Here is a 25,251-nt window from a genome sequence, read left to right as displayed (position 1 = left end):
AAGATCTAGATTCAAAATCATATTTGACCATGATGCTGGAGGACTTCAAGAAAGACGTGAAGAACTCCCTTAGAGAACAAGTAGAAGCCTACAGAGAGGAATCGCAAAAATGCCTGAAAGAATTCCAGGAAAACATAAATAAACAAGTAGAAGCCCATAGAGAGGAGACACAAAAATTCCTGAAAGAATTCCAGGAAAACATAATCAAACAGTTGAAGGAATTAAAAATGGAAATAGAAGCAATCAAGAAAGAACACATGGAAACAACCCTGGATATAGAAAACCAAAAGAAGAGACAAGGAGCTGTAGACACAAGCTTCACCAACAGAATACAAGAGATGGAAGAGAGAATCTCAGGAGCAGAAGATTCCATAGAAATCATTGACTCAACTGTCAAAGATAATGTAAAGCGGAAAAAGCTACTGGTCCAAAACATACAGGAAATCCAGGACTCAATGAGAAGATCAAACCTAAGGATAATAGGTATAGAAGAGAGTGAAGACTCCCAGCTCAAAGGACCAGTAAATATCTTCAACAAAATCATAGAAGAAAACGTCCCTAACCTAAAAAAAAGAGATACCCATAGGCATACAAGAAGCCTACAGAACTCCAAATAGATTGGACCAGAAAAGAAACACCTCCCGTCACATAATAGTCAAAACACCAAACACACAAAATAAAGAAAGAATATTAAAAGCAGTAAGGGAAAAAGGCCAAGTAACATATAAAGGCAGACCTATCAGAATCACACCAGACTTTTCGCCAGAAACTATGAAGGCCAGAAGATCCTGGACTGATGTCATACAGACCCTAAGAGAACACAAATGCCAGCCCAGGTTACTGTATCCTGCAAAACTCTCAATCAACATAGATGGAGAAACCAAGATATTCCATGACAAAACCAAATTTACACAATATCTTTCTACAAATCCAGCACTACAAAGGATAATAAATGGTAAAGCCCAACATAAGGAGGCAAGCTATACCCTAGAAGAAGCAAGAAACTAATCGTCTTGGCAACAAAACAAAGAGAAGAAAAGCACACAAACATAACCTCACATCCAAATATGAATACAACCGGAAGCAATAATCACTATTCCTTAATATCTCTCAACATCAATGGCCTCAACTCTCCAATAAAAAGACATAGATTAACAAACTGGATGCGCAACGAGGACCCTGCATTCTGCTGCCTACAGGAAACACACCTCAGAGACAAAGACAGACACTACCTCAGAGTGAAAGGCTGGAAAACAACTTTCCAAGCAAATGGTAAGAAGAAGCAAGCTGGAGTAGCCATTCTAATATCAGATAAAATCAATTTTCAACTAAAAGTCATCAAAAAGATAAGGAAGGACACTTCATATTCATCAAAGGAAAAATCCACCAAGATGAACTCTCAATCCTAAATATCTATGCCCCAAATACAAGGGCACCTACATACGTAAAAGAAACCTTACTAAAGCTCAAAACACACATTGCACCTCACACAATAATAGTGGGAGATTTCAACACCCCACTCTCATCAATGGACAGATCATGGAAACAGAAATTAAACAGAGATGTAGACAGACTAAGAGAAGTCATGAGCCAAATGGACTTAACAGATATTTATAGAACATTCTACCCTAAAGTAAAAGGATATACCTTCTTCTCAGCTCCTCATGGTACTTTCTCCAAAATTGACCATATAATTGGTCAAAAAACGGGCCTCAACAGGTACAGAAAGATAGAAATAATCCCATGCGTGCTATCAGACCACCACGGCCTAAAACTGGTCTTCAATAACAATAAGGGAAGAATGCCCACATATACGTGGAAATTGAACAACGCTCTACTCAATGATAACCTGGTCAAGGAAGAAATAAAGAAAGAAATTAAAAACTTTTTAGAATTTAATGAATATGAAGGAACAACATACCCAAACTTATGGGACACAATGAAAGCTGTGCTAAGAGGAAAACTCATAGCGCTGAGTGCCTGTAGAAAGAAACAGGAAAGAGCATATGTCAGCAGCTTGACAGCACACCTAAAAGCTCTAGAACAAAAAGAAGCAAATACACCCAGGAGGAGTAGAAGGCAGGAAATAATCAAACTCAGAGCCGAAATCAACCAAGTAGAAACAAAAAGGACCATAGAAAGAATCAACAGAACCAAAAGTTGGTTCTTTGAGAAAATCAACAAGATAGATAAACCCCTAGCCAGACTAACTAGAGGACACAGAGAGTGTGTCCAAATTAACAAAATCAGAAATGAAAAGGGAGACATAACTACAGATTCAGAGGAAATTCAAAAAATCATCAGATCTTACTATAAAAGCCTATATTCAACAAAACTTGAAAATCTGCAGGAAATGGACAATTTCCTAGACAGATACCAGGTACCGGTTAAATCAGGAACAGATAAACCAGTTAAACAACCCCATAACTCCTAAGGAAATAGAAGAAGTCATTAAAGGTCTCCCAACCAAAAAGAGCCCAGGTCCAGACGGGTTTAGTGCAGAATTCTATCAGACCTTCATAGAAGACCTCGTACCAATATTATCCAAACTATTCCACAAAATTGAAACAGATGGAGCACTACCGAATTCCTTCTTTGAAGCCACAATTACTCTTATACCTAAACCACACAAAGACCCAACAAAGAAAGAGAACTTCAAACCAATTTCCTTATGAACATTGATGCAAAAAATACTCAATAAAAATTCTGGCAAACCGAATCCAAGAGCACATCAAAACAATCATCCACCATGATCAAGTAGGCTTCATCCCAGGCATGCAGGGATGGTTTAATATATGGAAAACCATCAACGTGATCCATTATATAAACAAACTGAAAGAACAAAACCACATGATCATTTCATTAGATGCTGAGAAAGCATTTGACAAAATTCAACACCCCTTCATGATAAAAGTCCTGGAAAGAATAGGAATTCAAGGCCCATACCTAAACATAGTAAAAGCCATATACAGCAAACCAGTTGCTAACATTAAACTAAATGGAGAGAAACTTGAAGCAATCCCACTAAAATCAGGGACTAGACAAGGCTGCCCACTCTCTCCCTACTTATTCAATATAGTTCTTGAAGTTCTAGCCAGAGCAATCAGACAACAAAAAGGAGGTCAAGGGGATACAGATCGGAAAAGAAGAAGTCAAAATATCACTATTTGCAGATGATATGATAGTATATTTAAGGGATCCCAAAAGTTCCACCAGAGAACTACTAAAGCTGATAAACAACTTCAGCAAAGTGGCTGGGTATAAAATTAACTCAAATAAATCAGTAGCCTTCCTCTACACAAAAGAGAAACAGGCCGAGAAAGAAATTAGGGAAATGACACCCTTCATAATAGATCCAAATAATATAAAGTACCTCGGTGTGACTTTAACCAAGCAAGGGAAAGATCTGTACAATAAGAACATCAAGACTCTGAAGAAAGAAATTGAAGAAGATCTCAGAAGATGGAAAGATCTCCCATGCTCATGGATTGGCAGGATTAATATAGTAAAAATGGCCATTCTCCCAAAAGCGATCTATAGATTCAATGCAATCCCCATCAAAATACCAATCCAATTCTTCAAAGAGTTAGACAGAACAATTTGCAAATTCATCTGGAATAACAAGAAACCCAGGATAGCTAAAACTATCCTCAACAATAAAAGGACTTCAGGGGGAATCACTATCCCAGAACTCAAGCAGTATTACAGAGCAATAGTGATAAAAACTGCATGGTATTGGTACAGAGACAGACAGATAGATCAATGGAACAGAATTGAAGACCCAGAAATGAACCCACACACCTATGGGCACTTGATTTTTGACAAAGGAGCCAAAACCATCCAATGGAAAAAAGATAGCATTTTCAGCAAATGGTGCTGGTTCAACTGGAGGTCAACATGTAGAAGAATGCAGATCGATCCATGCTTATCACCCTGTACAAAGCTTAAGTCCAAGTGGATAAAGAACCTCCACATCAAACCAGATACACTCAAACTAATAGAAGAAAAACTAGGGAAGCATTTGGCACACATGGGCACTGGAAAAAATTTCCTGAACAAAACACCAATGGCTTATGCTCTACGATCAAGAATTGACAAATGGGATCTCATAAAACTGCAAAGCTTCTGTAAGGCAAAGGACACTGTGGTTAGGACAAAACGGCAACCAACAGATTGGGAAAAGATCTTTACCAATCCTACAACAGATAGAGGGCTTATATCCAAAATATACAAAGAACTCAAGAAGTTAGACCACAGGGAGCCACATAACCCTATTAAAAAAATGGGGTTCAGAGCTAAACAAAGAATTCACAGCTGAGGAATGCCGAATGGCCAAGAAACACCTAAAGAAATGTTCAACGTCGTTAGTCATAAGGGAAATGCAAATCAAAACAACCCTGAGATTTCACCTCACACCAGTGAGAATGGCTAAGATCAAAAACTCAGGTGACAGCAAATGCTGGCGAGGATGTGGAGAAAGGGAACACTCCTCCATTGTTGGTGGGGTTGCAGACAGCTATAACCATTCTGGAAATCAGTCTGGAGGTTCCTCAGAAAATTGGACATTGAACTGCCTGAGGATCCGGCTATACCTCTCCTGGGCATATACCCAAAAGATGCCCCAACATTTAAAAAAGACACGTGCTCCACTATGTTCATCGCAGCCTTATTTATCCTAGCCAGAAGCTTGAAATAACCCAGATGCCCTTCAATAGAGGAATGGATACAGAAAATGTGGTACATCTACACAATGGAATATTACTCAGCTATCAAAAACAATGACTTTATGAAATTCGTAGGCAAATGGTTGGAACTGGAAAATATCATCCTGAGTGAGCTAACCCAATCACAGAAAGACATACATGGTATGTACTCATTGATAAGTGGCTATTAGCCCAAATGCTCGAATTACCCTAGATGCCTAGAACAAATGAAACTCCAGACGGATGATCAAAATGTGAATGCATATTGCTCCTGAGAGACACAGCCAGAATACAGCAAATACAGAGGCGTATGCCAGCAGGAAACCACTGAACTGAGAACAGGACCCCCGTTGGAAGAATCAGAGAAAGAACTGGAAGAGCTTGAAGGAGCTCGAGACCCCATATGTACAGCAATGCCAACCAAACAGAGCTTCCAGGGACTAAGCCACTACCCAAAGACTATACATGGACTGACCCTGGACTCTGACCTCATAGGTAGCAATGAATATCCTAGTAAGAGCACCAGTGGAAGGGGAAGCCCTGGGTCCTGCTAAGACTGAACCCCCAGTGAACTAGACTGTTGGGAGAGGGAAGCAAGGGGGAGGGTTGGGAGGAACACCCATAAGGAAGGGGAGGGGGAGGGTGATGTTTGCCGGAAACCGAAAAGGAATAACACTCTAAATGTATATAAGAAATACTCAACTTAATAATAATAAAAAAAACAAAAAAAAACAACACCCACCATTTTCAGAAGGAAGAGTTCAAAGCTTTAAATCCATAAAGTAGTATTTTATTCCTATCTATAACCTAATGTGCTGTGAAGACTTAATTCTTCTTTAAATATTGTAGTTCTTCCACTCACTCCTATTCTGTGTGATAGAGACATTAGTTGGTCCCTGTCCTGAATAAGAGCTACTGAAAATTATAATCATTTGTTAAAAAAAAAAATAAAACCTCGAAAACCCATTTGTGAAATCTCTTTGGGAAGGGACTTATTAGTTCTTGAATAAATAACTTTCTAAATCAGAAGCATAAAAAGCAAATCTTACAAATAAAGCTAATCTACAAGTCCCAGACTCTGGCTTTTATTGGGCATTTATCAGACTTTTATAGGAAAGGAAAAGTATTTAAACTTCAGATTGAAACCTTTGAATGAAAAGGAGAGAGAGAAGGCACAGCCGAGTTCTGCATGTACTGAGATAACATTTAATGGTTTAATTAAGATACAGATTAAGCGATAGTACAAAACCTCGCTATTCTAGGGTCTGACCAAGGAGTTAAGATTGGGCTTTCCCTTTGAATTAAGAGATGCAAACGCAGGAAATTACTATTAATAAAGAATGGCATTGCCCAATCAGGAGGCAGCATGCCATGTGTATGTGTACTGCATTGTTATCCTGTTGTAACTTGTTCTTTTTTTAAAGATCATTTACAACATATTGTTGTAACTTTTACAGTTTTAGATATATAAATGTATAGTAGGAATACTCCTCTTATTTTGAATTGGGTACAAATGATTTTAGTCTTAGAGACGCCACAACTGCCTGTTTTCCCAGCCTTCTGATTTGTCAAAAGGAAGTGTTCCAAATGCTTTTATTTTTTTATTTGAACTTCGGTTTATCTGTGGGAGACACAGAGCCACTGATGATTAGATTTCTAAACTACTCCATGAAAACTCATTTATAGACCATTTCATAAAACCTACCAAATTGAAAACAGACAAATTAATATTCTTAGAAATCATAATTGATAGAAGGTTAAAATTAGAGTCAATATATTCATACATTTATAACCCTCATTACCAGGTAAATATGATCCTCATATAAAATAAACAAATGGACATGTGTGGCATCTGTGATGACTTTTGTTATATTTATCTTTTATGCCCTGATACTTTTCTCTTAAACTTCTTGATTCTTAATCCCCCCAGGGCTAAGATTATGTAGATTACAGCCCACAGTTCAAACTGTTCCTAGGAAGGCATGAACAAATGTCTGTTCATCCAAGATAGAACACTAATAACAGACCAAGGATGATTCCACCTAGGTCTAGCAAGGCTAAACAATGGATCTACTGGAAGTACTTAAAGGAGCAGCTATACCAACCAAAAAAAAAAGGTTGCTCATAAGGACTGCACACCTGAAACTCCTCATTCACATTCTCTGTAGTATTTGTCTTCTCTACTGCAGAAATTCTTCACTCATTATATAGCCCTGGGTTATTTAAGAAGAGTAGTCCCCTGATATTTAATGCTGAAGATTCACACACTTTTCATCAGAGTTTCATCACAGCCTACTTGGTGCTGTTAGTTGTGACAGACTCATAAGACATGGTAAGGTTTTCTAAAGCAGTTATTCCTCCTCACTATCTAGGCTAGTTCTCTCTTTCTCTGTGTCTCTGTGTCTCTCTGTCTCTGTCTCTCTGTCTCTCTCTCTCTCATGTGTGTGTGTGTGTGTGTGTGTGTGTGTGTGAGAGAGAGAGAGAGAGAGAGAGAGAGAGAGAGAGAGAGAGAGAGAGAGAGGGAACACTCCTATATGTATGTGTATGCATGTGATAGCCACAGGACATACTCAGGTGTCATATCTTAAAAGCCATCTATCCTAATTTTTACACACTCATCTAGGTCTCCCAGATCTTGCTAGGTTGATTGACAGCAAGCCCACAGCTTCTTCTTGCTTCCACCTTATTATTTCCAGGATTACGAGCACATGCTTCCAGGCCAGGCTTTTTTATGTGGGTATTGGAGATCAAACTAAGTTCCTCACGCTTGCTCACCTCCACCCCAAACTCCTGTTTATCAAGGAAACCGTTGTCAACCCCTGTCTCATATTTGTTTAAAGAACATCACTGGTTTTTAAGGTCCTCCCACAGCAGAATCTTATCATTTCTTGCTGGTTATACCATGTCAGCAAACTCCTTGGTTCTAGAAAGAAATAATGCAAGTACTTTAATAAAATAGTTTTGCTTTGTTTTGTTTTTATGTGAGACAGGATCAACTTTATTTTTGGTGCTTGCTTCTTTATTTTCACTTTAGATATGGAAAAACAATCTTTTCTTTGTTTCCAATCTTTCCATTTAAACATATGGAAAAGAATATCTTTTTTTAAATCAATATTTGTCCAAAACGGTTTTCTACTTGCAAATGGAATTTTAAAATTTTTGCTAATGTGATGTGTGGGTAGAAAATGAAGTCTTGACAGGTATGGCTCCTTCCTACTGTTTTGCGACTATTTCAGTAACATTTGCTGATGGAGGTCACAAAGGAACACTGAAAGAAATGATTTTAGAACCTTCAGAAGGATGGGGAAAGATTTGAAGTTGCGTTTGTGAAGACATATAATTAGCCTGACTGTAGATTTCAGTCACTCTTGAGGTCCTGGTGAAAAATTCCATTATCTTCAAAAGTGTTTCACTGACTTTCAAAGGGAGAGAAAGGCCTCAAATAAGTAAGAAATAAACCACAGTCATCACAACTTCACCCAGTGGAGAAAAAAAAGCCGATTTCAAATGTACACCTGGCCTGCAACAACTCGTAGCAAGCGTAAGTATGCAATTTTATTGGTTGTATATTTATGTTTCTGAGATAGAACATTCTTCTTAGGGCTGGAGAGATGGTTCAACTATTAAAAACGAAGACCCACAGACCCACAACCAGAACACTAATTTTATTCATTTCAGTTGAATATCTATTGCACAATTGATATTGTGCTAGACCTTAAGAAGCTAGAGATTCTTAACATCAGTGAGTTTATTTTCTTTTTTTAAAAAAGAAATAAAAATTAATACTGCAATGGAGAATACCAAGAGAAAGGCTTCGTTTAGATCGTGTGTTGAGAGGAACTATTCTTTAAGAATGTATTAAATGACCCTGAATAATAGGCAGAAGGCAGTCAAATGAAGAAATCCAATTCTAAAGCCCTGTCCTGAGAGATATATGAGGCACTCCAAAGACAAAGTTTTGATTAGAGAGTGAAGGAAAGGCCATCCAGAGACTTCCCCATCTGGGGATCCAGCCTGTACACATACAGCCACCAAACCCAGACATTGCTGATGCCAAGAAGTGCTTGGTGACAGGAGCCCAATATAGCTGTCTCCTGAGAGGCTGTGCCAGTGCATGACAAATACAGAGTAGGATGCTTACAGCCAACCACTGAACTGAGAATGGAGTCCCCAATGGAGGAGTTAGAGAAAGGATTGAAGGAGCAGAAGGGGTTTGCAACCCCATAAGAACAATAATAACAACTAAGCATAGCTCCCAGGGACTAAACCACCATCAAAAGAGTCCACATGGACAGACCCATGGCTCCAGCTGCATATGTAGCAGAGGATCGCCTTGTTGGGCACCAATGGGAGGAGAAGCCCTTGGTCCTGCCAAGGCTGGACCCCCAAGTGTAGAGGAATGTCAGGGCTGGAAGCCAGGAAGGGATGGGTGGATGGGTGGAGGAACACCCTCATAGAAGAAGGGAGAGGGAGGTTGGGATGGGCATGGAAACCAGGAAAGGGAATAACATTTGAAATGCAAATTAAAAATATCCCATTTAAAAAAAGGAAGTATGCTAAAGAAGCCAAGAAAGAACCCAAAGCTAGAGATTAGTGAACACACTAGCTGATTTTAATAACACAGAGTTAAGGAAGCAGTAAGCTTTTCCTCTGCAACAGGATGTTTTCAAGATCTGTGGCTCAGTGAGTCTGAATGGTAAAGGTATCATTTCAGGTTCAAGCCAAGAGTCACAGTTTGGGATGAAAGAAACTTGTAACCCCTTCCTCTACTCTGGAAAACCGAGGCTTATATTTTTTATCGGTCATTTTATTTATTTACGTTTCAAACGTTATGGGAAATTATCTCATATCTTGCAGAAAGACCTACCTAGGTATATCCTTGTCATAGAAGCTTGAGTACCTGAGGTCAGATCCTCATTAAACACATCATAAAAAAAGCCTTGCATAGGGGATGGGGTTGGGGAGATGGCTCTTGCCGAGAACCCAAGTTAGGTTCCCACTACTCATGTCCAGTGATTCATAACCACTTGTGATCCCAGCTCCAGAGAGTGTGACAGACTTTCCTGGCCTCTACAGGTACCTGAACTCATGGGCACATACACATGGACACACACACACACACACACACACACACACACACACACACACACAGTTAAATATAATAAGATAACTATTTTTTTAAAAAAAGCTAGGTGGTACTGTGGCTCATCTAAGATTTCAGTGCTTGGGAATCAGAGACAGGAAATCCTTGGGGCACAAAGGCTACTGAGAGAGAGACCATAACCAGTGAGATTCAGGCTTAATGAGAGACTCTTTCTCAGAAAATGAAGTAGCGAGTGATCAAGGAAGGCATCAGACATCAACTTCTGGTTCTCATGTGCATAACTATACATACATTCCTACATGTGTAAATGCATACACACATCATAGATATAACACATTTTTAAAAGAAATGAAAGTCACTCATAGATTTTGAAGCTCCTGAAATGGCTCCACCCAGATAATAGCTTAAAGACTTTTCTAAGCCTCGTGAAGTATTAATCAATGTTTGAGAGATATCTATCAAGAATTACAGAGGTTGAGGGATTTTTTACCTATTGACATTTCCAAATCTTGGACTTGATAGTAACTTTTTTACTGTTCTGAGTGTTCTCTGAATTTTAGCCCCTATCTATCCTTGTTGGAGACAGAAATACCACTTTGATAATAGCTTGGACTAATAGATAAGAGAACTGACCTTTGTTTAAGATCCCGATGTGCACAAGTTTATCTTTGCCTCTGTTTTCTTAAGTTCTACATAATGGTTTATGTCAGGCTCTTTTTCAAATACCTGCATTATTCATTCAGTAAACATTCAGTGAGTACTTTGAAGGTATTACGTACTGTGAGGACTTCTATACAGCCAAAGTAACACCTAGACACTTTGAACAATTACTCCTCATGTTTAAAACACATTAGTCCAAATAATTCCTATCTCATAGGGTTTTGATAATACTATATTTGCATGGGATAATGTGTAGACTGGATCCCACCCTGAGCCTGCTTAGGATATACTGGTTACTATTGTTATTGTTACTGTTGGAGATTATAGTCTTTTTCACTTTAGTTCTTCTGAAGGGAGAGAGAAGATTGAAATACTTCAATCTCTAGAACTTCAAAAGGCCATTGGGTTTATAAGTGGCTCATATAATTTCTACCCTGCCAGGTGCCTGTGTGTTCTGTATGACTTTCCTTCACCTCTAAGGATTCTTGATCATAGTCTGCTCTATAATTCTTCAGGGTTGGTGGGATTTTGATTCTAAGCTTGGTAGTTTTTCTATACATTTAAGCATTCTCAGATTTTCTAATATAACAACCATGGATTAATATCCAAACCTTTAAGCAGATATTTGTTGACATTAGCTTTATGTTATGTTTTATTAATTGATTGCAAATTGGAGGATGATAGAACCAATTAACTGCTACTAGTCATATATTTTTGGTTAATATAGATATTGAAGCTTTAATAGTATGTACATACCCAGGGAAATGGTATTGTATTAGGTTGGTTTCTCTGGAGAAACTGCTGTAGTATAAAAAATAAATAATTATATTAATTAATATTATTCTGAGCATACCAGTGATTCAATGTGGATCCCTGTGGATACTCAGCAAACTCTCTGCATCTGAGTTATATCTTTAACCTGTGTTAGAGTTTTTGTCACACATGGCTTTCGCTATTCATGAAGACGGCAAAGTGAACGAGTCTGCAAGAAATTTTTGCAAAGGAACTGATGTAGTATTAGGGTAGAATTTCTTCTTATGAAAATTGCAATTTTGATGTTAAATCTTTTCATATTATTTTCCCTTCTTGTATTTTATTTTTTTTTAATTTTATTTACTTGGATATTTTATGTATTTACACTTTAAATATTATCACCTTTCCCTCCTCTCCCATAGTCCCTGCCCTCCCCCTGCTTCTATGGGAATGCTCCCACTCCCTCTCCTACCCACCCACTCCAACCTCAATGCCCTGGCATTACCATACATTGAGGAAACGAGCCTTCACAGGACCAAGGGTTTTTCCTCCTACTGATGCTGGACAATGCCATCCTCTGATACATATGTGGCTGGAGTCATGGTTCCCTCCATGTGTACTCATTGGTTGGTGGTTTAGAACTTGGGAGCTCTGGTGGGGTCTCGTAGTTTGATATTATGGCAAACCCCTTCAGCTCCTTCAGTCTTTTCTCCAACTCCTCCATTGGAGTCCCCTTGTTCAGTCCAATGGTTAGCTGCAACGAAATACATCTGAATCAGTAGGGCTCTGGCAGAGGCTCTCAGGAGACACCCATATCTGGCTCCTGTCAGCAAGAACTTCTTGGCATCTGCAATAATGACTGGGTTTGGTTGCTGCATATGGCATGGATCTTCAGGTAGGGCAGCCTCTGTATGACCTTTTCTTCAGTCCCTGCCCTACTCTTTGTCCCTGTATTTCCTCCTGTGACTATTTTTTCTCCCTCCTAAGAAGGAATGAAGCATTCACATTTTGGTTTTCTTTCCTCTTGGGCTTCATATGATCTGTGATTTTTTTCTTAGGAATTCCAAGCTTTTGGGCTAATATCCATTTATCAGTGAGCGTATACCATGTGTGTTGTTTTGTGACTGGGTTACCTCACTCAGGATGATATTTTCTAGTTCCATCCATTTACCTAAGAATTTCATGAAGTCATTGTAGTACTGAGTAATACCTCATTGTGTAGATGTACCACATTTTCTGTATCCATTCCTCTGTTGAAGGGCATCTGGGTTCTTTCCAGCTTCTGGCTATTATAAATATGGCTGCTATGAGCATAGTGGAGCATGTGTCCTTGTTATATGTTAGAGGATCTTTTGGATGTATGGAGTGGTATAGCAGGTACCACTATGTCCAATTTTCTGAGGAATCTCCAGACTGATTTCCAGAGTGGTTGTACCAGTTTTGCAATCCCACCGACAATGGAGGAGTGTTCCTCTTTCTCCACATACTTGTCAGCATCTATTGTCACTTTAGTTTTTGATCTTAGCCTTTCCTACTGGTGTGAGGTGGAATCTCAGGGTTATTTTGATTTGCATTTCTCTGATGACTAAGGATGCTGAACATTTCGTTAGGTGCTTCTTAGCCATTTGGTATTCCACAGTTGAGAATTCTTTGTTAAGCTCTGTACCCCATTTTTAATATGATGTTTGATCCTCTGGAGTCTAACTTCAGGACCACAGAGACACTAAGGAAGGTTGTCTTCTTTAGTTGAAATCAACTAATGGTGGAGGTGACTACATTCTCAAAATAACTAAAAACAAAACAAAACAAAACAAAACAAAAACAAAAAAACCCCTAACAACAAAAATTGGTGTTTGACTTAAAAATTGTATATGGTAACCTAGACAGACACCTAGAACTTATCATATCAATTATAATCAAGAATTTGGTTGAATTCATATCAATTGAATCATATCAAATTGAAATCATATCAGTAATATAGATTGTTGGTTATACTACAGAAATCTCCCAGTATACATTAAAAGATCCTTCCAGTCTTCCAATGAGTGATGACCATAGGTTGGGCTCATTTTCATTAAATTACTGAGGATTCATGATTCTTTAGAACCTATGGTCCATTTGTAGTAAGGACTCCAACGCATTAGGTAAATGTCTAGTTGTTTCTCTTGGGACACACACTACTTCTACTTCAATCAAAGTCGGCGAACGTGGTACAGTTGGGCACTTTCTAGCAGAATAAGCAGACTTCTGAGAGTTCTGCATTTGTCATTTGTGATTCCTGTTGTGTTGCTTTATATTGTTTCCAAAAACCCTGGCTAGTGAGCTCTGTCTGCTCTAAATGGCCAGCGAGGCATTGCAGAGAGGATAATGCATTATTACTAAAGCATATTGATTTTTTTGAAATGCTGGTTGAGATTTAAAAGGAAACAGAAATGTCAAATCCTTGATTGGGGAAATATAGCCATACCAGAAGTAGAAAAGCATCTTCAAAAACTTTTCAGGTAGAGAGATTTACCTTTATAAAAATAAATAATCCTATCCTGTAAGCAATTTGTCACCTCTCTGTTTTCTATCCCTCCTCTTTTAATGTTCTAGAAAAAGATTGTGTAAAGCTGTGTGGATTTTATCAGAAATTGTCCAATCATTTTTTAAGGTAGATAAAAAGCATTATTTTTGAACAATTATTTACCTAACAAAAATTCTATCATCATATAATAGTTGTTAATGCATGTATTTATTAAATTTTAGACTGGCTTTAAATGAACAATTATATTAATCATTTAAAAAGCAACTTATATAAGAAAAAAAAAATGGTCATAGGAGTCAAATATATTCTCAGCATTCATAAGATCAAAACAAAGTCAGCCCTGGGTTCGGTCCTCAGCTCCAAAAAAAAAAAAAAAAAAAGTCAGGAAGATTGTGACCTTGAATCCAGCCTTGGTAACATAGTGAGATCATGTAAAAAAAAAAAAAAAAAAACAACAAAAACAAAAACAAAAAATAAATCAACAAACCCTTAAATTGAACTAAGGAAAGAATTCAAAGTAATTTAAGGAAAAGTTCAACTGCGCTGACATCCTCAAAGATCAACTTGATCACTGAACTGAGAATTTGTAAGACATTTTAATAAGTCCCAGAACGAGTTGAAAATAACCATCAATGCAGTGATTCCTAATCCAAATGATTAATTTTGGTCAAGAGATCACTAGGTCTGATTTCAAGTTACACTATAAAGTTGTAGTGTCAAATACTGCATGGAATCAGCACAAACACAATGTCACTAGGAAATAAAATGCAAAATTAAACCCACAGAGCAACAGCCATGTGAAGTTTGAGAATATACTTGAAAACTTCACAGAAAGATAACCTCCACAACAAATGTTACTGGAAAAAACAAATAGCCAGATATAGAAAGTTGTAGATTTCTGTTATTCATCTTGTATGAAATAAATAAAAAAAATGGTTAAAAGATTTTAATATAAAACTCAATACTTGAAAATTTTAAAGGGAAATTATTCAAGACATAGATATGGGTAAGATTCCTTATATTTAAAAAACAATAACAAAAACTATACTAAAATGGAAAACAAAGCCAAGAATTAATTGACAAATTATGTTGCATGAAATTCAACATTCTTTTGCACAGTAAAACCAACAAACAGAAGTTGCTGGAAGAGATAGCCTGCAGAATAGGAGAAAGTATTTTAGTATATTCATATATATGACTAACCAAGAAAGAGCTCAATCAATAACAATGTGAATGAAATGAACAAATTTCACAAGATGGAGTACAAATAGTAAGTGCATAAAAAATTTGTTCAACTTTCCTAGACTCCAGGGAATGCCAAATTTAAAACTGTATTGAGATTCTATTTTGCCTTTGCCAGGCCAGGTATAATAAAGAGAATAGGTAACAAATTTCTGCAAGGACATAGAGAAAAGAACGCTGCTGGAAATTTTATTGATCCAGACACTATGGAAATCAGTTGGAAGACTTTTCACAAAACCCAGAGTAGAAGTACAATAAAACCCAGCTATATAATTTTAAATATATATACACAAAGAATTCTAAGTAAACATCTAATGAATATAGTTGCACATTCATGTTTAATGCCATAGTAGTTATGATAATCAAGTTTATAGAATCAGGCTCTATGCTGTATATGTACATAGGGAAGTTGTAGTCATTCATAAAGAAGAGTGAGGGCTGCGTAGAATGCTCAGTGGGTAAAGCACTTTCTGGGAAAATACAAGACTGTGAGTTCACATCATGCAGAAACCTCATAAAGCTGGACATTGTAATATTTCTGTAATCCCATTTCTACTACCAAAGTTGGTAGATAAAGAAACATATATGGGATCTCAAAGACAAGTTAGTCTGGAATGCACAGTTATAAACAATAAGAGACCTTGTTCTCTCAAACAGAGTAGAAGACAAAGATTGACACTAAAGGATACTTTCTGACTTCCACAAGCATGAAATGATGTACATGAATCCATAATTACACAGGCACACATGTATAACCTACACACACACACACACACACACACACACACACACACACACACAAATATACATACAAAGTAGAATTAAATTATACTGTTTGTAATGAAATGGTTATAACTTGACATCACTATTTTATAAACAAAATAAGTCAGACTCAGAAACACAAATACCATATTTTCTTTGGTGAGTTGAAAGAAGATGAAGCAATAGACGATAACAAGCAGATGAAGAGAATTGCAGAGAAAAAGGGAAAGGTATGAGGTAAATATGGAAAAAATGAGGCATGGTTTAGTTGAAAGAGTTTAGAAGAGTAGTACTATGTACAATGAATATATATCAAAGTATCTCTGTGAAATGTTGACTTAGAGTCCTTTGTGCATACATTTAAACCAGCTTCTATGGTCTCGTGGGGATCATGCATACTGCTTCCTACAGTGGCCAGACCAATAATGTTCCCACCAACAGTGGTTCCCTTTTTTCAAAGTCATTTTCTTTTACCTTCCAAAGAAAGTAGATGTTTACTGAACGTAGAATATATTAGTTTTTTATGCTGCCATAATAGATAAGCACAGATTTAGTGACAACACAAACTTATTATCTTACTTCTGTGTATTCAAAACTCAGGATAAAAATAAGCTTCAGCTGTTGTCAACCCCTGTTTTTTCAGATCAAGAGACTAAGAAAAACTATGCTAGTTTATCCAGATTTTTAGTAGAATTTGGTTCTTTGTGACTGTGAGATGAGGACTGTCTCCCCCTACTACGGATGCTTATGTTCCTTGGCTTGTGACTCACTTTTTTTTAATCTTTAAAAACATCAATGTGATGCAATGATTGAGACCACCTACACAATCCAAGACAATCTCTCTTTTAAAGTAATTAATTTTGGAGGGGAATGTCATAAACATTAGATATCTGAACTCATGTGCACTTTCATTTCTCTTTTCCCTGTAACAGTATATTCAGAGTGTTTGATGACTAGGGCATGCACCTCTGTAAAAGGTCATTACCTTACCTGTCACAACTACTGTAACAGTATTAATTTTTATATCAAAGAAAAATTTTCCTTCTGAAAAGCAATCCTACCATACCAGGATCATATAGACAATTAGTTAATTCATTATCTTAGGTGTACAATTTCATGATGTATGTTTTCATAAGGGATACTGTGTTTTGCTTAAAGGCCTTATAAAATATTAAAGTTACCTTATAAATAAATATAAGATTTGATGTGGGCTATGATAGAGCACTTAATGAAATGACCAGTTTTGTTTATGCTTAGGGTATTGGAAAGTCTGAAAATGGAGGGGTTTAAATAGGATCATTTAAGATACCTGGTAGACAACACTCCATAAAAGCAAGATGGTGGCAAGAAATTCCAGGGAGCTAAGCATTTGAGGAACTTGAATTTATCCTGTTGGAAATAAGACAACTACAAGGATTCTAAACTGGGATGTTATTATTAGGTTTTGCAGAAAGGTCATTAGAAAGATATAAATAGCCACAATAGAGATGAGTTAGTGTGTGTGTAGGGGGATAATTCATTAGCTATTTACTAAGTAAGAGTAAGATTTGTGGTAGCTGGTTTATATGGTTGATGAAATGAGAAGAGGTAAGGTTGTTTGCCAGTATTCAAATTTGAATGGTTGGGTTCACCACCTAAGGTAAGGAGGGAGGAAACAAGGGAAGATTAATCTGAAAAAATTTATCCGTTCTACATGTGTTCCTTTGAAGGGGCGAATGAAAGATCCAGCAACACACATTTGAAGCAGAGAGAAGAGTTTTATGAGGATGATAGTATGGATATGAGACACAAACTTTCACGTTGGAGCATTTCTTCAAGAGTCACACAGTGAGTCCAAAGGTGTGCTGAAAACACTAGTGGCAGGTGACAGAAAGAGGATGAGAAGACCAAGAAAGAGACTGAGAAGGGAAGAAGACGGTCATGACATCGTGGTATCATGACTAGCATAGCTGTAGACAGCTATAAAAAGAAGGCCATTTTTTTTTCTGGAGTCATCTTTCAATAATGGCATTCTTTATGGCTGGATGAAATAGGTAAACATCTAGATTTAATTACTTAATTTGTAAATTAGGTTATTAGCGACAGTAAGTTGTTCGTTTCAAGGGCATAAAATAGGTTCTTCAGGTTGATGAGTGAAAGGAAGAAAAGCTATGCATGGAGGATGTAGTGGGCACAAATAGTGTAGAATTATAAAGTGCTAGTTTGGAGTGGGGTACGTGCTACTTGGAAAAACCAAAAGTACATGAGAGAGCTGTAAACTTGAATTTGGTGCCTAAATATGGATGGAGTAGAGATGAGCAAGGAAGCAAGGTGAGCAAGGAAGATCTTGTAGGTACAGGAGATCAACATAACAGCTCACGTAACAACACACATACCAGCTTGTTGAGGAAGGTCAGCTGTATTTGTTTGGTAGACTAAGTGAAGCTAGTTCTCAATAATAGAAAGCATGAGCATTCACGTAGAAGAGAAAGAGTGGGGCTATAATATGCAAACTGGAGTGATTAATAATAGGAATTTATCCCACTGACCACTGAAGGCCTTGGCTTCTGGGCAAGCTCAGACTCCAAGGCCAGCTTGGCCACAAACATCTGGCTAAATAAGACCTTGACCATGCCTCTGCCTTTCAACTCTATAGCTGCTGTGGCCACCTGGTACCTAAGACTCGGTATCCAGCAGCCTCAATGACTTGCCATTCACTTACAGCAGCACATCCTGGGCTCAGAACTTTTCCTTGAAGCTCAACACCACGATCTTCTGGATGGTGTTGATCTCATTCTCCAGGGCAATAACCTCCTTTTAGTCCATGAAAAAGAGACCAGTTGTTGAGTGAGGTATCAGTGGTTATCATTGGATACAGCCCTCCTGATACCAAATCTTGGACACAAGAGGCAGCTGCTAGGGGATGTGGACCACTGCGGGCCTGGTTGACCTATAGTTGCATCCTTTCTTCTTCGCTGGTTGGTATCTTTGGAGGTCATGATAAATTTTGAGCCAGAATGACAGGATTAAAAAGACATTAGAGTGTAGTATGGGTAAATCTCACCAGAGGAAAAGAATCTCTCTCTTCCCTCTCTAACTACCACTTCTATCACTGCCAATAGAGAAGTCAGTCCTTGGGGATAGTCTAGAGAAACTGAGGTTGATTGCAGGGTGTATGGCATTGGGTCTGGAGGAACAATGAAGTAACTCAAGGAGTCACCCAAAATGTGGTTTAAGTTGAGGAAGAAAGTATAAACAAATGAGCTTCCATAGGTTTAATATTACTTAATCTCCACAATGGCTTTAAAGAATTGTATTTATATTGTGGCATTAGTATCTATGAAATAGTTCATGCCCTAATAGTTTGGTAAACAAAACAATGAAAAATATCCTGAGTCTATCTACCTCTAAAGTACAAGGAGTATATGATAAATTGAAAGGAAAGGCCTTCTCCTTCAAAGACAACTCTGACTTAGGAAAACCATGTATGAATAAAGGAAATAAATTTCTTTAATTTCAAATTACAGAATAACAGGAAACAGATCCTCCCAGGACAATATTCAATGATGTTGTGTCGTTTCTTCTTCCCTGTCAGTTTCCATTTCTAAGATCTCCACTGCCCCCAGCTCAATTGGGAGGCTTCTTAACTGAAACTATCACTCTTGCTTTTGTATGTCTGAATTATAATTAATGATTGACTGCTCTTCACCACCAGCATCCCCAGAAAGGGACTGCTATTTGTTTTATTTTCAATTTTTTTTTAAATTTAATTTTCTTTTCTTCTTTTGTTTATTGCATTTTTATTTACATTTTAAATGTTATCCCATTTCCTGGTTTCCCCTCCAGAAACCCCACTATCCCACACCATCCATGCTTCTATGAGGGTGCTCCCTCACTCACCCACCCACTTCCTCCTACCTCTTCACCCTGACATTCCCCTACACTGGGACATCACATCCAGCCTTGACAGGGCCAAGGGCTTCTCCTCCCATTGATGCTCGACAAGGTCATCCTCTGCTACATATGCAGAGGTCCATTCCTGTGTATTCTCTTTGGATGTTTGATTTAGTCTCCGGGAGCCCTGGGGGATTTGGTGGGTTGATATTGCGTTCTTCTTAAGGGGTTGCAAACCCCTTCAGCTACCTTAGTCCTTTCCCTACCTTCTTCACTGGGTATCTTGTTCTCAGTTCAATGGTTTGAGGCAGGGTTTGATAATTCTTCCTGCCTCAGCTTCTTGAGTATGATTCCAAGCTTGCTTCAGCATGCCCACCTCAGGAGTTTGTTGTTCCTTTCTGTATCCCTACTGCTTAGCTGTAGTATAAATAGTGAAGAACCGATGCTTGTTGGGCAGATTAATGGGTGATAAAATACTAAAGAATCTATAAAAATTCAAAATGACTTCTGAGTTAATTTAATGAATGTTTATCACTGCTCGTTACTTTCTACATGATGGCTTCCAAACTATATTTCCTGCCGTATAGATGTTGAATACCATACACATAAAAAATTGTAAATGAAAGGCAAGCTGGAGCCAAGTCTCCAATAAATGCTCAAACAAAGGACTGTGGAGTTGAGAACAGAGTTGTGACAATACTGAGACTCCGCCTCTACAGTGGTGACTGCTTCTTTGAGAATTTAAGATTTAAAATGCTTCAATAATTTGAAAGATCATAAGGCATTTTATGTTCAGTGTTTTCATACATCCTACTAAAAGTTTTGATGAACAAAAAGTATTGTTGTTGCTTGGCTAGGCATAGGCAGAAAGCATGGACAGCCTCCAGAGCAGCTGAGAACACTTGCCTACCCCATGGTCTAATTGTCTCCCTTCTGCAGCTGTATGTCTTTCTCTCAGTTCTTCTGCAGTATATCTAGAAGCTAATCTCTTACTATCAGGTTTTTTTCTCAGACATTTAAGGGTCAATTTGGAGATCTTAGCCTGTTGTTGAGGCCACTGACGTATGACTAATCTTTTATGTTTACTTCCTTTCTCTTGCCTACTTCCTCCATACTGTGAGTCACAGGATTCTGTACCACTTCCTTCACTGCCTCTGTATCCTAGCTCATGCTATTCTCTCTGATTGGAAATGACATAGCCCATTTTCTCTGCTCCAAATTCTTCCAGTTCTCAGCAAGGGAGTGTCTGTATTCTTGTTTAGTCTTTTAATTCACAGGTTTCAGTGTGAGATGTGGGTTCAACAGGAACGCTGATTGGGATTATTGGGGTTATAGAATATATTAAAATATTTATTAATATATGGCAGACATGAAGATATACAACAGCACTGGGGAGGCTCTTAATAGAAGGAATCAAGGTCCAAAGGGCATAGAAGAAAGTCTTCTTAGACCTTTTTGAGGTAGTTTCACAGGCATAAGTCTCTATCTAGGCTCTCCCCCACCCCCCTAGCAGGAGACAGGGGAGCAATTGGGAAGCAGGGTGTGTGGCCACAATACTACATTAAAGTAAAATCACTCCCACTGGTGAGAGTTCTTGGTTCCTGGAAGCCTGTCAGCAAGGGAATCACAGACAATATCTCAGTAGGGTGCCTGTTGGTATCGCTGCAGTGGGAAAGGCTTATACAGTCCCAGCAGCAGCTGGATTCTAATAAACATTATAATCTTACAAACTTATTTTGCAGGTGTAACCTTTCTTGCTAAATTGAATTTTTCTAATGCCCCAATCTGGCCTTGATTCACCTTTGAATTCCTAAATGCCCGAAAGACTAGTGTTTAAACACAAGTATAAATGTTCATTTGATACACATTGCTGAATATGTAACAAGTGAATGTAATCTCTCTCATCTCATCAGGTTCTGAATGTTTTAAAATGATGATGCAAAGGAAGAGAAGCACAGTATACTTCTAAATCAAATAGTCATTTGTGGCATAGACTCAACCTACCCATGCACTTCTTATGAGACAAATGCTATCATAATGTTAGACTTGGATGAAGACCAAGGTTTATATTGAGGAAGTCCCTATTCTAAGTGCTGAAGAATCAACTTCTTTGATTCCTAAAAGCCAGGAGGTTGTAGATATAGTTGGGGCAAACAAACTCACTGAGTTAGCCACCAATTACCAGGAACACATAAGCTTCCAGATAGGGTATCCCGTGACTATTTTTGGAAACAAATGTTTAGGAAACTCCCATGAGGTGGTTATGGCTCAGAAAAAAAGACTTTGCTATAGGCAGATTTGAGTTTGAATCCTGCTTGTAACTTGAGTAATGGGCTCAATTGTAAATAAATTAATTCTCAGATTTGAATCAATTATATGCTACTCAGATCGGTCCTTATATGACCATTTATATAACCTACAACGAACAGAGTTGAGACATGGAAAGGCTCTATAATATAAATATTCATCAATGTTTGCATAAACTGAAAATTAGGGAAAGCTTCCTAAAGAAGGTATGAGCTGTGAGTGATGGAGAAATTTTTGTGGGCTGTGAGAGGCATAGAATGGAGAATAGAAGAGTGGAAACTGAGTTGCTAGATCTGCAACTAACAAGGGTGGGGAGGTGAGGGTCATCTCCAGGTTGTAACAGAGACCTGGGATAAAGGAGGTGCCCAAAATCAGTGGGAGGGGATGCTTAGTGGGGACTCACAGCAGTAAGGATATAGAACCTGAAAAGGTCACCTGTTGTAGCCAGGCAGGAACCCCAGTGGAGCGATAGGGACACCAACCCACCCACAAACCTTTCAATCCCAATTTTGTCCTGTCTACAAGAAATGTCGGGACATTGGATGGAGTGGAGATTAAAAGAATGGCCAACCAATAACCAGGCCAATTTGAGACCCATCCCACGGAAAAGTACCAATCCCTGACACTATTAGTGATACTCTGTTATGCTTGAAGACAGGAGCCTAGCATGACTGTCCTCTGAGAGGCTCCATCCAGCAGCTGACTCAGAGGGATGCAGACATCCATAGTGAAACAATGGATAAAGCTTGGGAGCTCTTATGGAAGAACAGGGGGCTCGAAGGGGATAGGAACTCCACAGAAAGACCAACACAGTCAACTAACCTGGACCCTTGGGGGCTCTCAGATACTGAACCACCAACCAAAGAACACACAGAGGCTGATCCTACATACATATGTAGCAGATGTGCAGCTTGGTCTTTATGTGGGTTCTAAACAACTGGAGCAGGGGCTACCCAAGGCTTGTTGCCTATCTGTGGGATATGTTCTTATGGCTGGCTTGCCTCACCTGGCCTTAGTGGGTGAGGATGTGCCTCGCCCCACAAACACTTGACCTGCCAGGTTGTGGGGGGTAGATACACAGAGGTCCCCACTATCTCAGAGGAGAAGGGGAGTGGGATGGAGCTAAGGATTGTGGAAGGAGGTGACCAGGAAGGGGAGTTAGTGGGATATAAAGTGAATTATTTTCAAAAGCATTTTGTCTTTCTATGTAACGTCCCCAAGTTAAAGTACTTTTAGTTCATGGAGGTTAAAGAAATGTATGAGGACACATGGACTTTCTCTTCTAATATTACTTGTAATGTATTTAAAGATTGCTTTAACTTTGGCCTAGCACTTTTAATGAGGTCAGTAGCTATCAGGAAATGGATATCAGTAGGAATAGTGTGTCTTTCTTTCCTTTTCTTGTCTTTTTTTTTTTTTTAGAGAAATCTATAGTGTTGAAAGAGTACTCAGACCTTGTGGACTGACCTGCTGTGAAATGAAGTGCTTATGTTGGGTCACGGTATCACAGGTCAGGTGGCTTGCGTGACCTGTCATTTCTTCATCTAAGGCACTGGGGAGTTTCATCCTATTTCAGGACAAAAGCCCACGAGGGAACATAAGCTTTGCCCATGTAACCTGGAGCCCTCTTAGTGAGAGAAGACTCTCTCTCTCTCTCTCTCTCTCTCTCTCTCTCTCTCTCTCTCTCTCTCTCTCTCTCTCTCTCAGGTGATTCTGACACAAAGAAGGGCACTCTCCTGCCACATTCTACAGAAAGGAAAGTGGGGTACTCTGTCCTTAGGATACTAAATGAGATTTCTGCCAAATAGCTAGTGATGCTGCACTAGATGTGCAGGCTGTACAGGTAACAGTGCATGCAGAGTGGACTAGCTGTGTCTCAGTGATGTCATCTCTGCATCAGCCTGCCTAGGCTCCAATGTCTGTGCCCGGTGACTGTCCATCTGTGTTAGTTACGAGTAAAGAGGCTTCCTTACATTTTTTAGACTCTTGATGACAAATTGCTATATATTAGGTAAAGTGGTAGAATTAATGATCCTTATTAACATTTTCTCTTAATCTTTCGTGTTCAAATCCTTTCTTTGTAAAGTGAGAATTACACCATTATGTAATTATAGATTTGCTGGATATCACTTTTAAAATAAGTCATACTGTGCAATACAGCACTATAAATGACTGCTCTTTTCTGTGTTTTCCTGTGGCTATTAAATATTGAAACAATAGGTGTGGATCCCAGAATTCACAGTTCTGGGAACCCTAGCTTTCCTGGTTGAAATTAAGGTATTGATATGTATGAATGACTTGGAGAGGCTCTAGGAGAGAATATATTCCTTGTATTTCCCTGCTCCTGATACTGCTGTTTTTCCTTTGGCTCATAGGTGCATACCTCTCTTACCATGCCCTCTGTAATCAAAAAATTCTCTCCTTTTCTGTATGTAGTACAATCATCCTTAGCATTTCATTTATAAAGTCAATAGTCATTGTATTTGGAGACAACCTGAAAAACACAAGATAATCTCCTTGTCTCAAGATTCTTAGCATCATCCCATCTACAAATAAAATAAAATGTGATGGCTTCTACTATTCAGACCTGGTAAGGTTGTGGACTTGCAGCATATGTAGTATGTTATTAGATTTGATGACATTTTGATGTTTTACAATCATTTTCCGCTCATGAATATGGCACAAATATCTACCTCAAAGTCTGATGGTGGTCACATAATGAAGTATGAATGGTGAACATATTTGATGCTCATTGCAACCTAAGCTTCTCAGCTCATCCATTCCTCTAAAATATCATACACCTGCTCAATTTCTCCAGATAGAACTCGAATTTTTATACACTGATGATTTGAAGCTAGGGTTTTTCTGGATACATATCTCTATATATATGTAGTGTGCAATACAGCACTATAAACGACTGCACTTTTCTGTGTTTTATATGAAAAATATATACATACACATATGCTTAATATACATATATTCTTGAATATAAATATATTTTAGGTATATAAATGATATAGACATTCTCAACATGTATGTCAATATATACCAAAATGTGATAGATGATAGATATAGATAAAATATATTTTCTGGAAATACACACACACACACACACACACACACACACACACACACACATATATATGTATCATTATAAACCATATAAACAAAACAATACAATCTTTGTTTTCCAAAAGAGTCTTTTTCAAAGCCCTATGGTTGCTTGACCCAATCATAGATTTTTCATACAGACACCCCTCCTCTCCTTTACAATCTCTTGTATGTTTTTGGAGGACTACTTGGGGGAGAATGAAAACTGA

The sequence above is a fragment of the Rattus rattus genome, chromosome 4, assembly GCF_011064425.1.
Source record: "Rattus rattus isolate New Zealand chromosome 4, Rrattus_CSIRO_v1, whole genome shotgun sequence".
Lineage (NCBI taxonomy): Eukaryota > Metazoa > Chordata > Mammalia > Rodentia > Muridae > Rattus > Rattus rattus.
Note: the sequence above shows the minus strand (reverse complement) of the source record.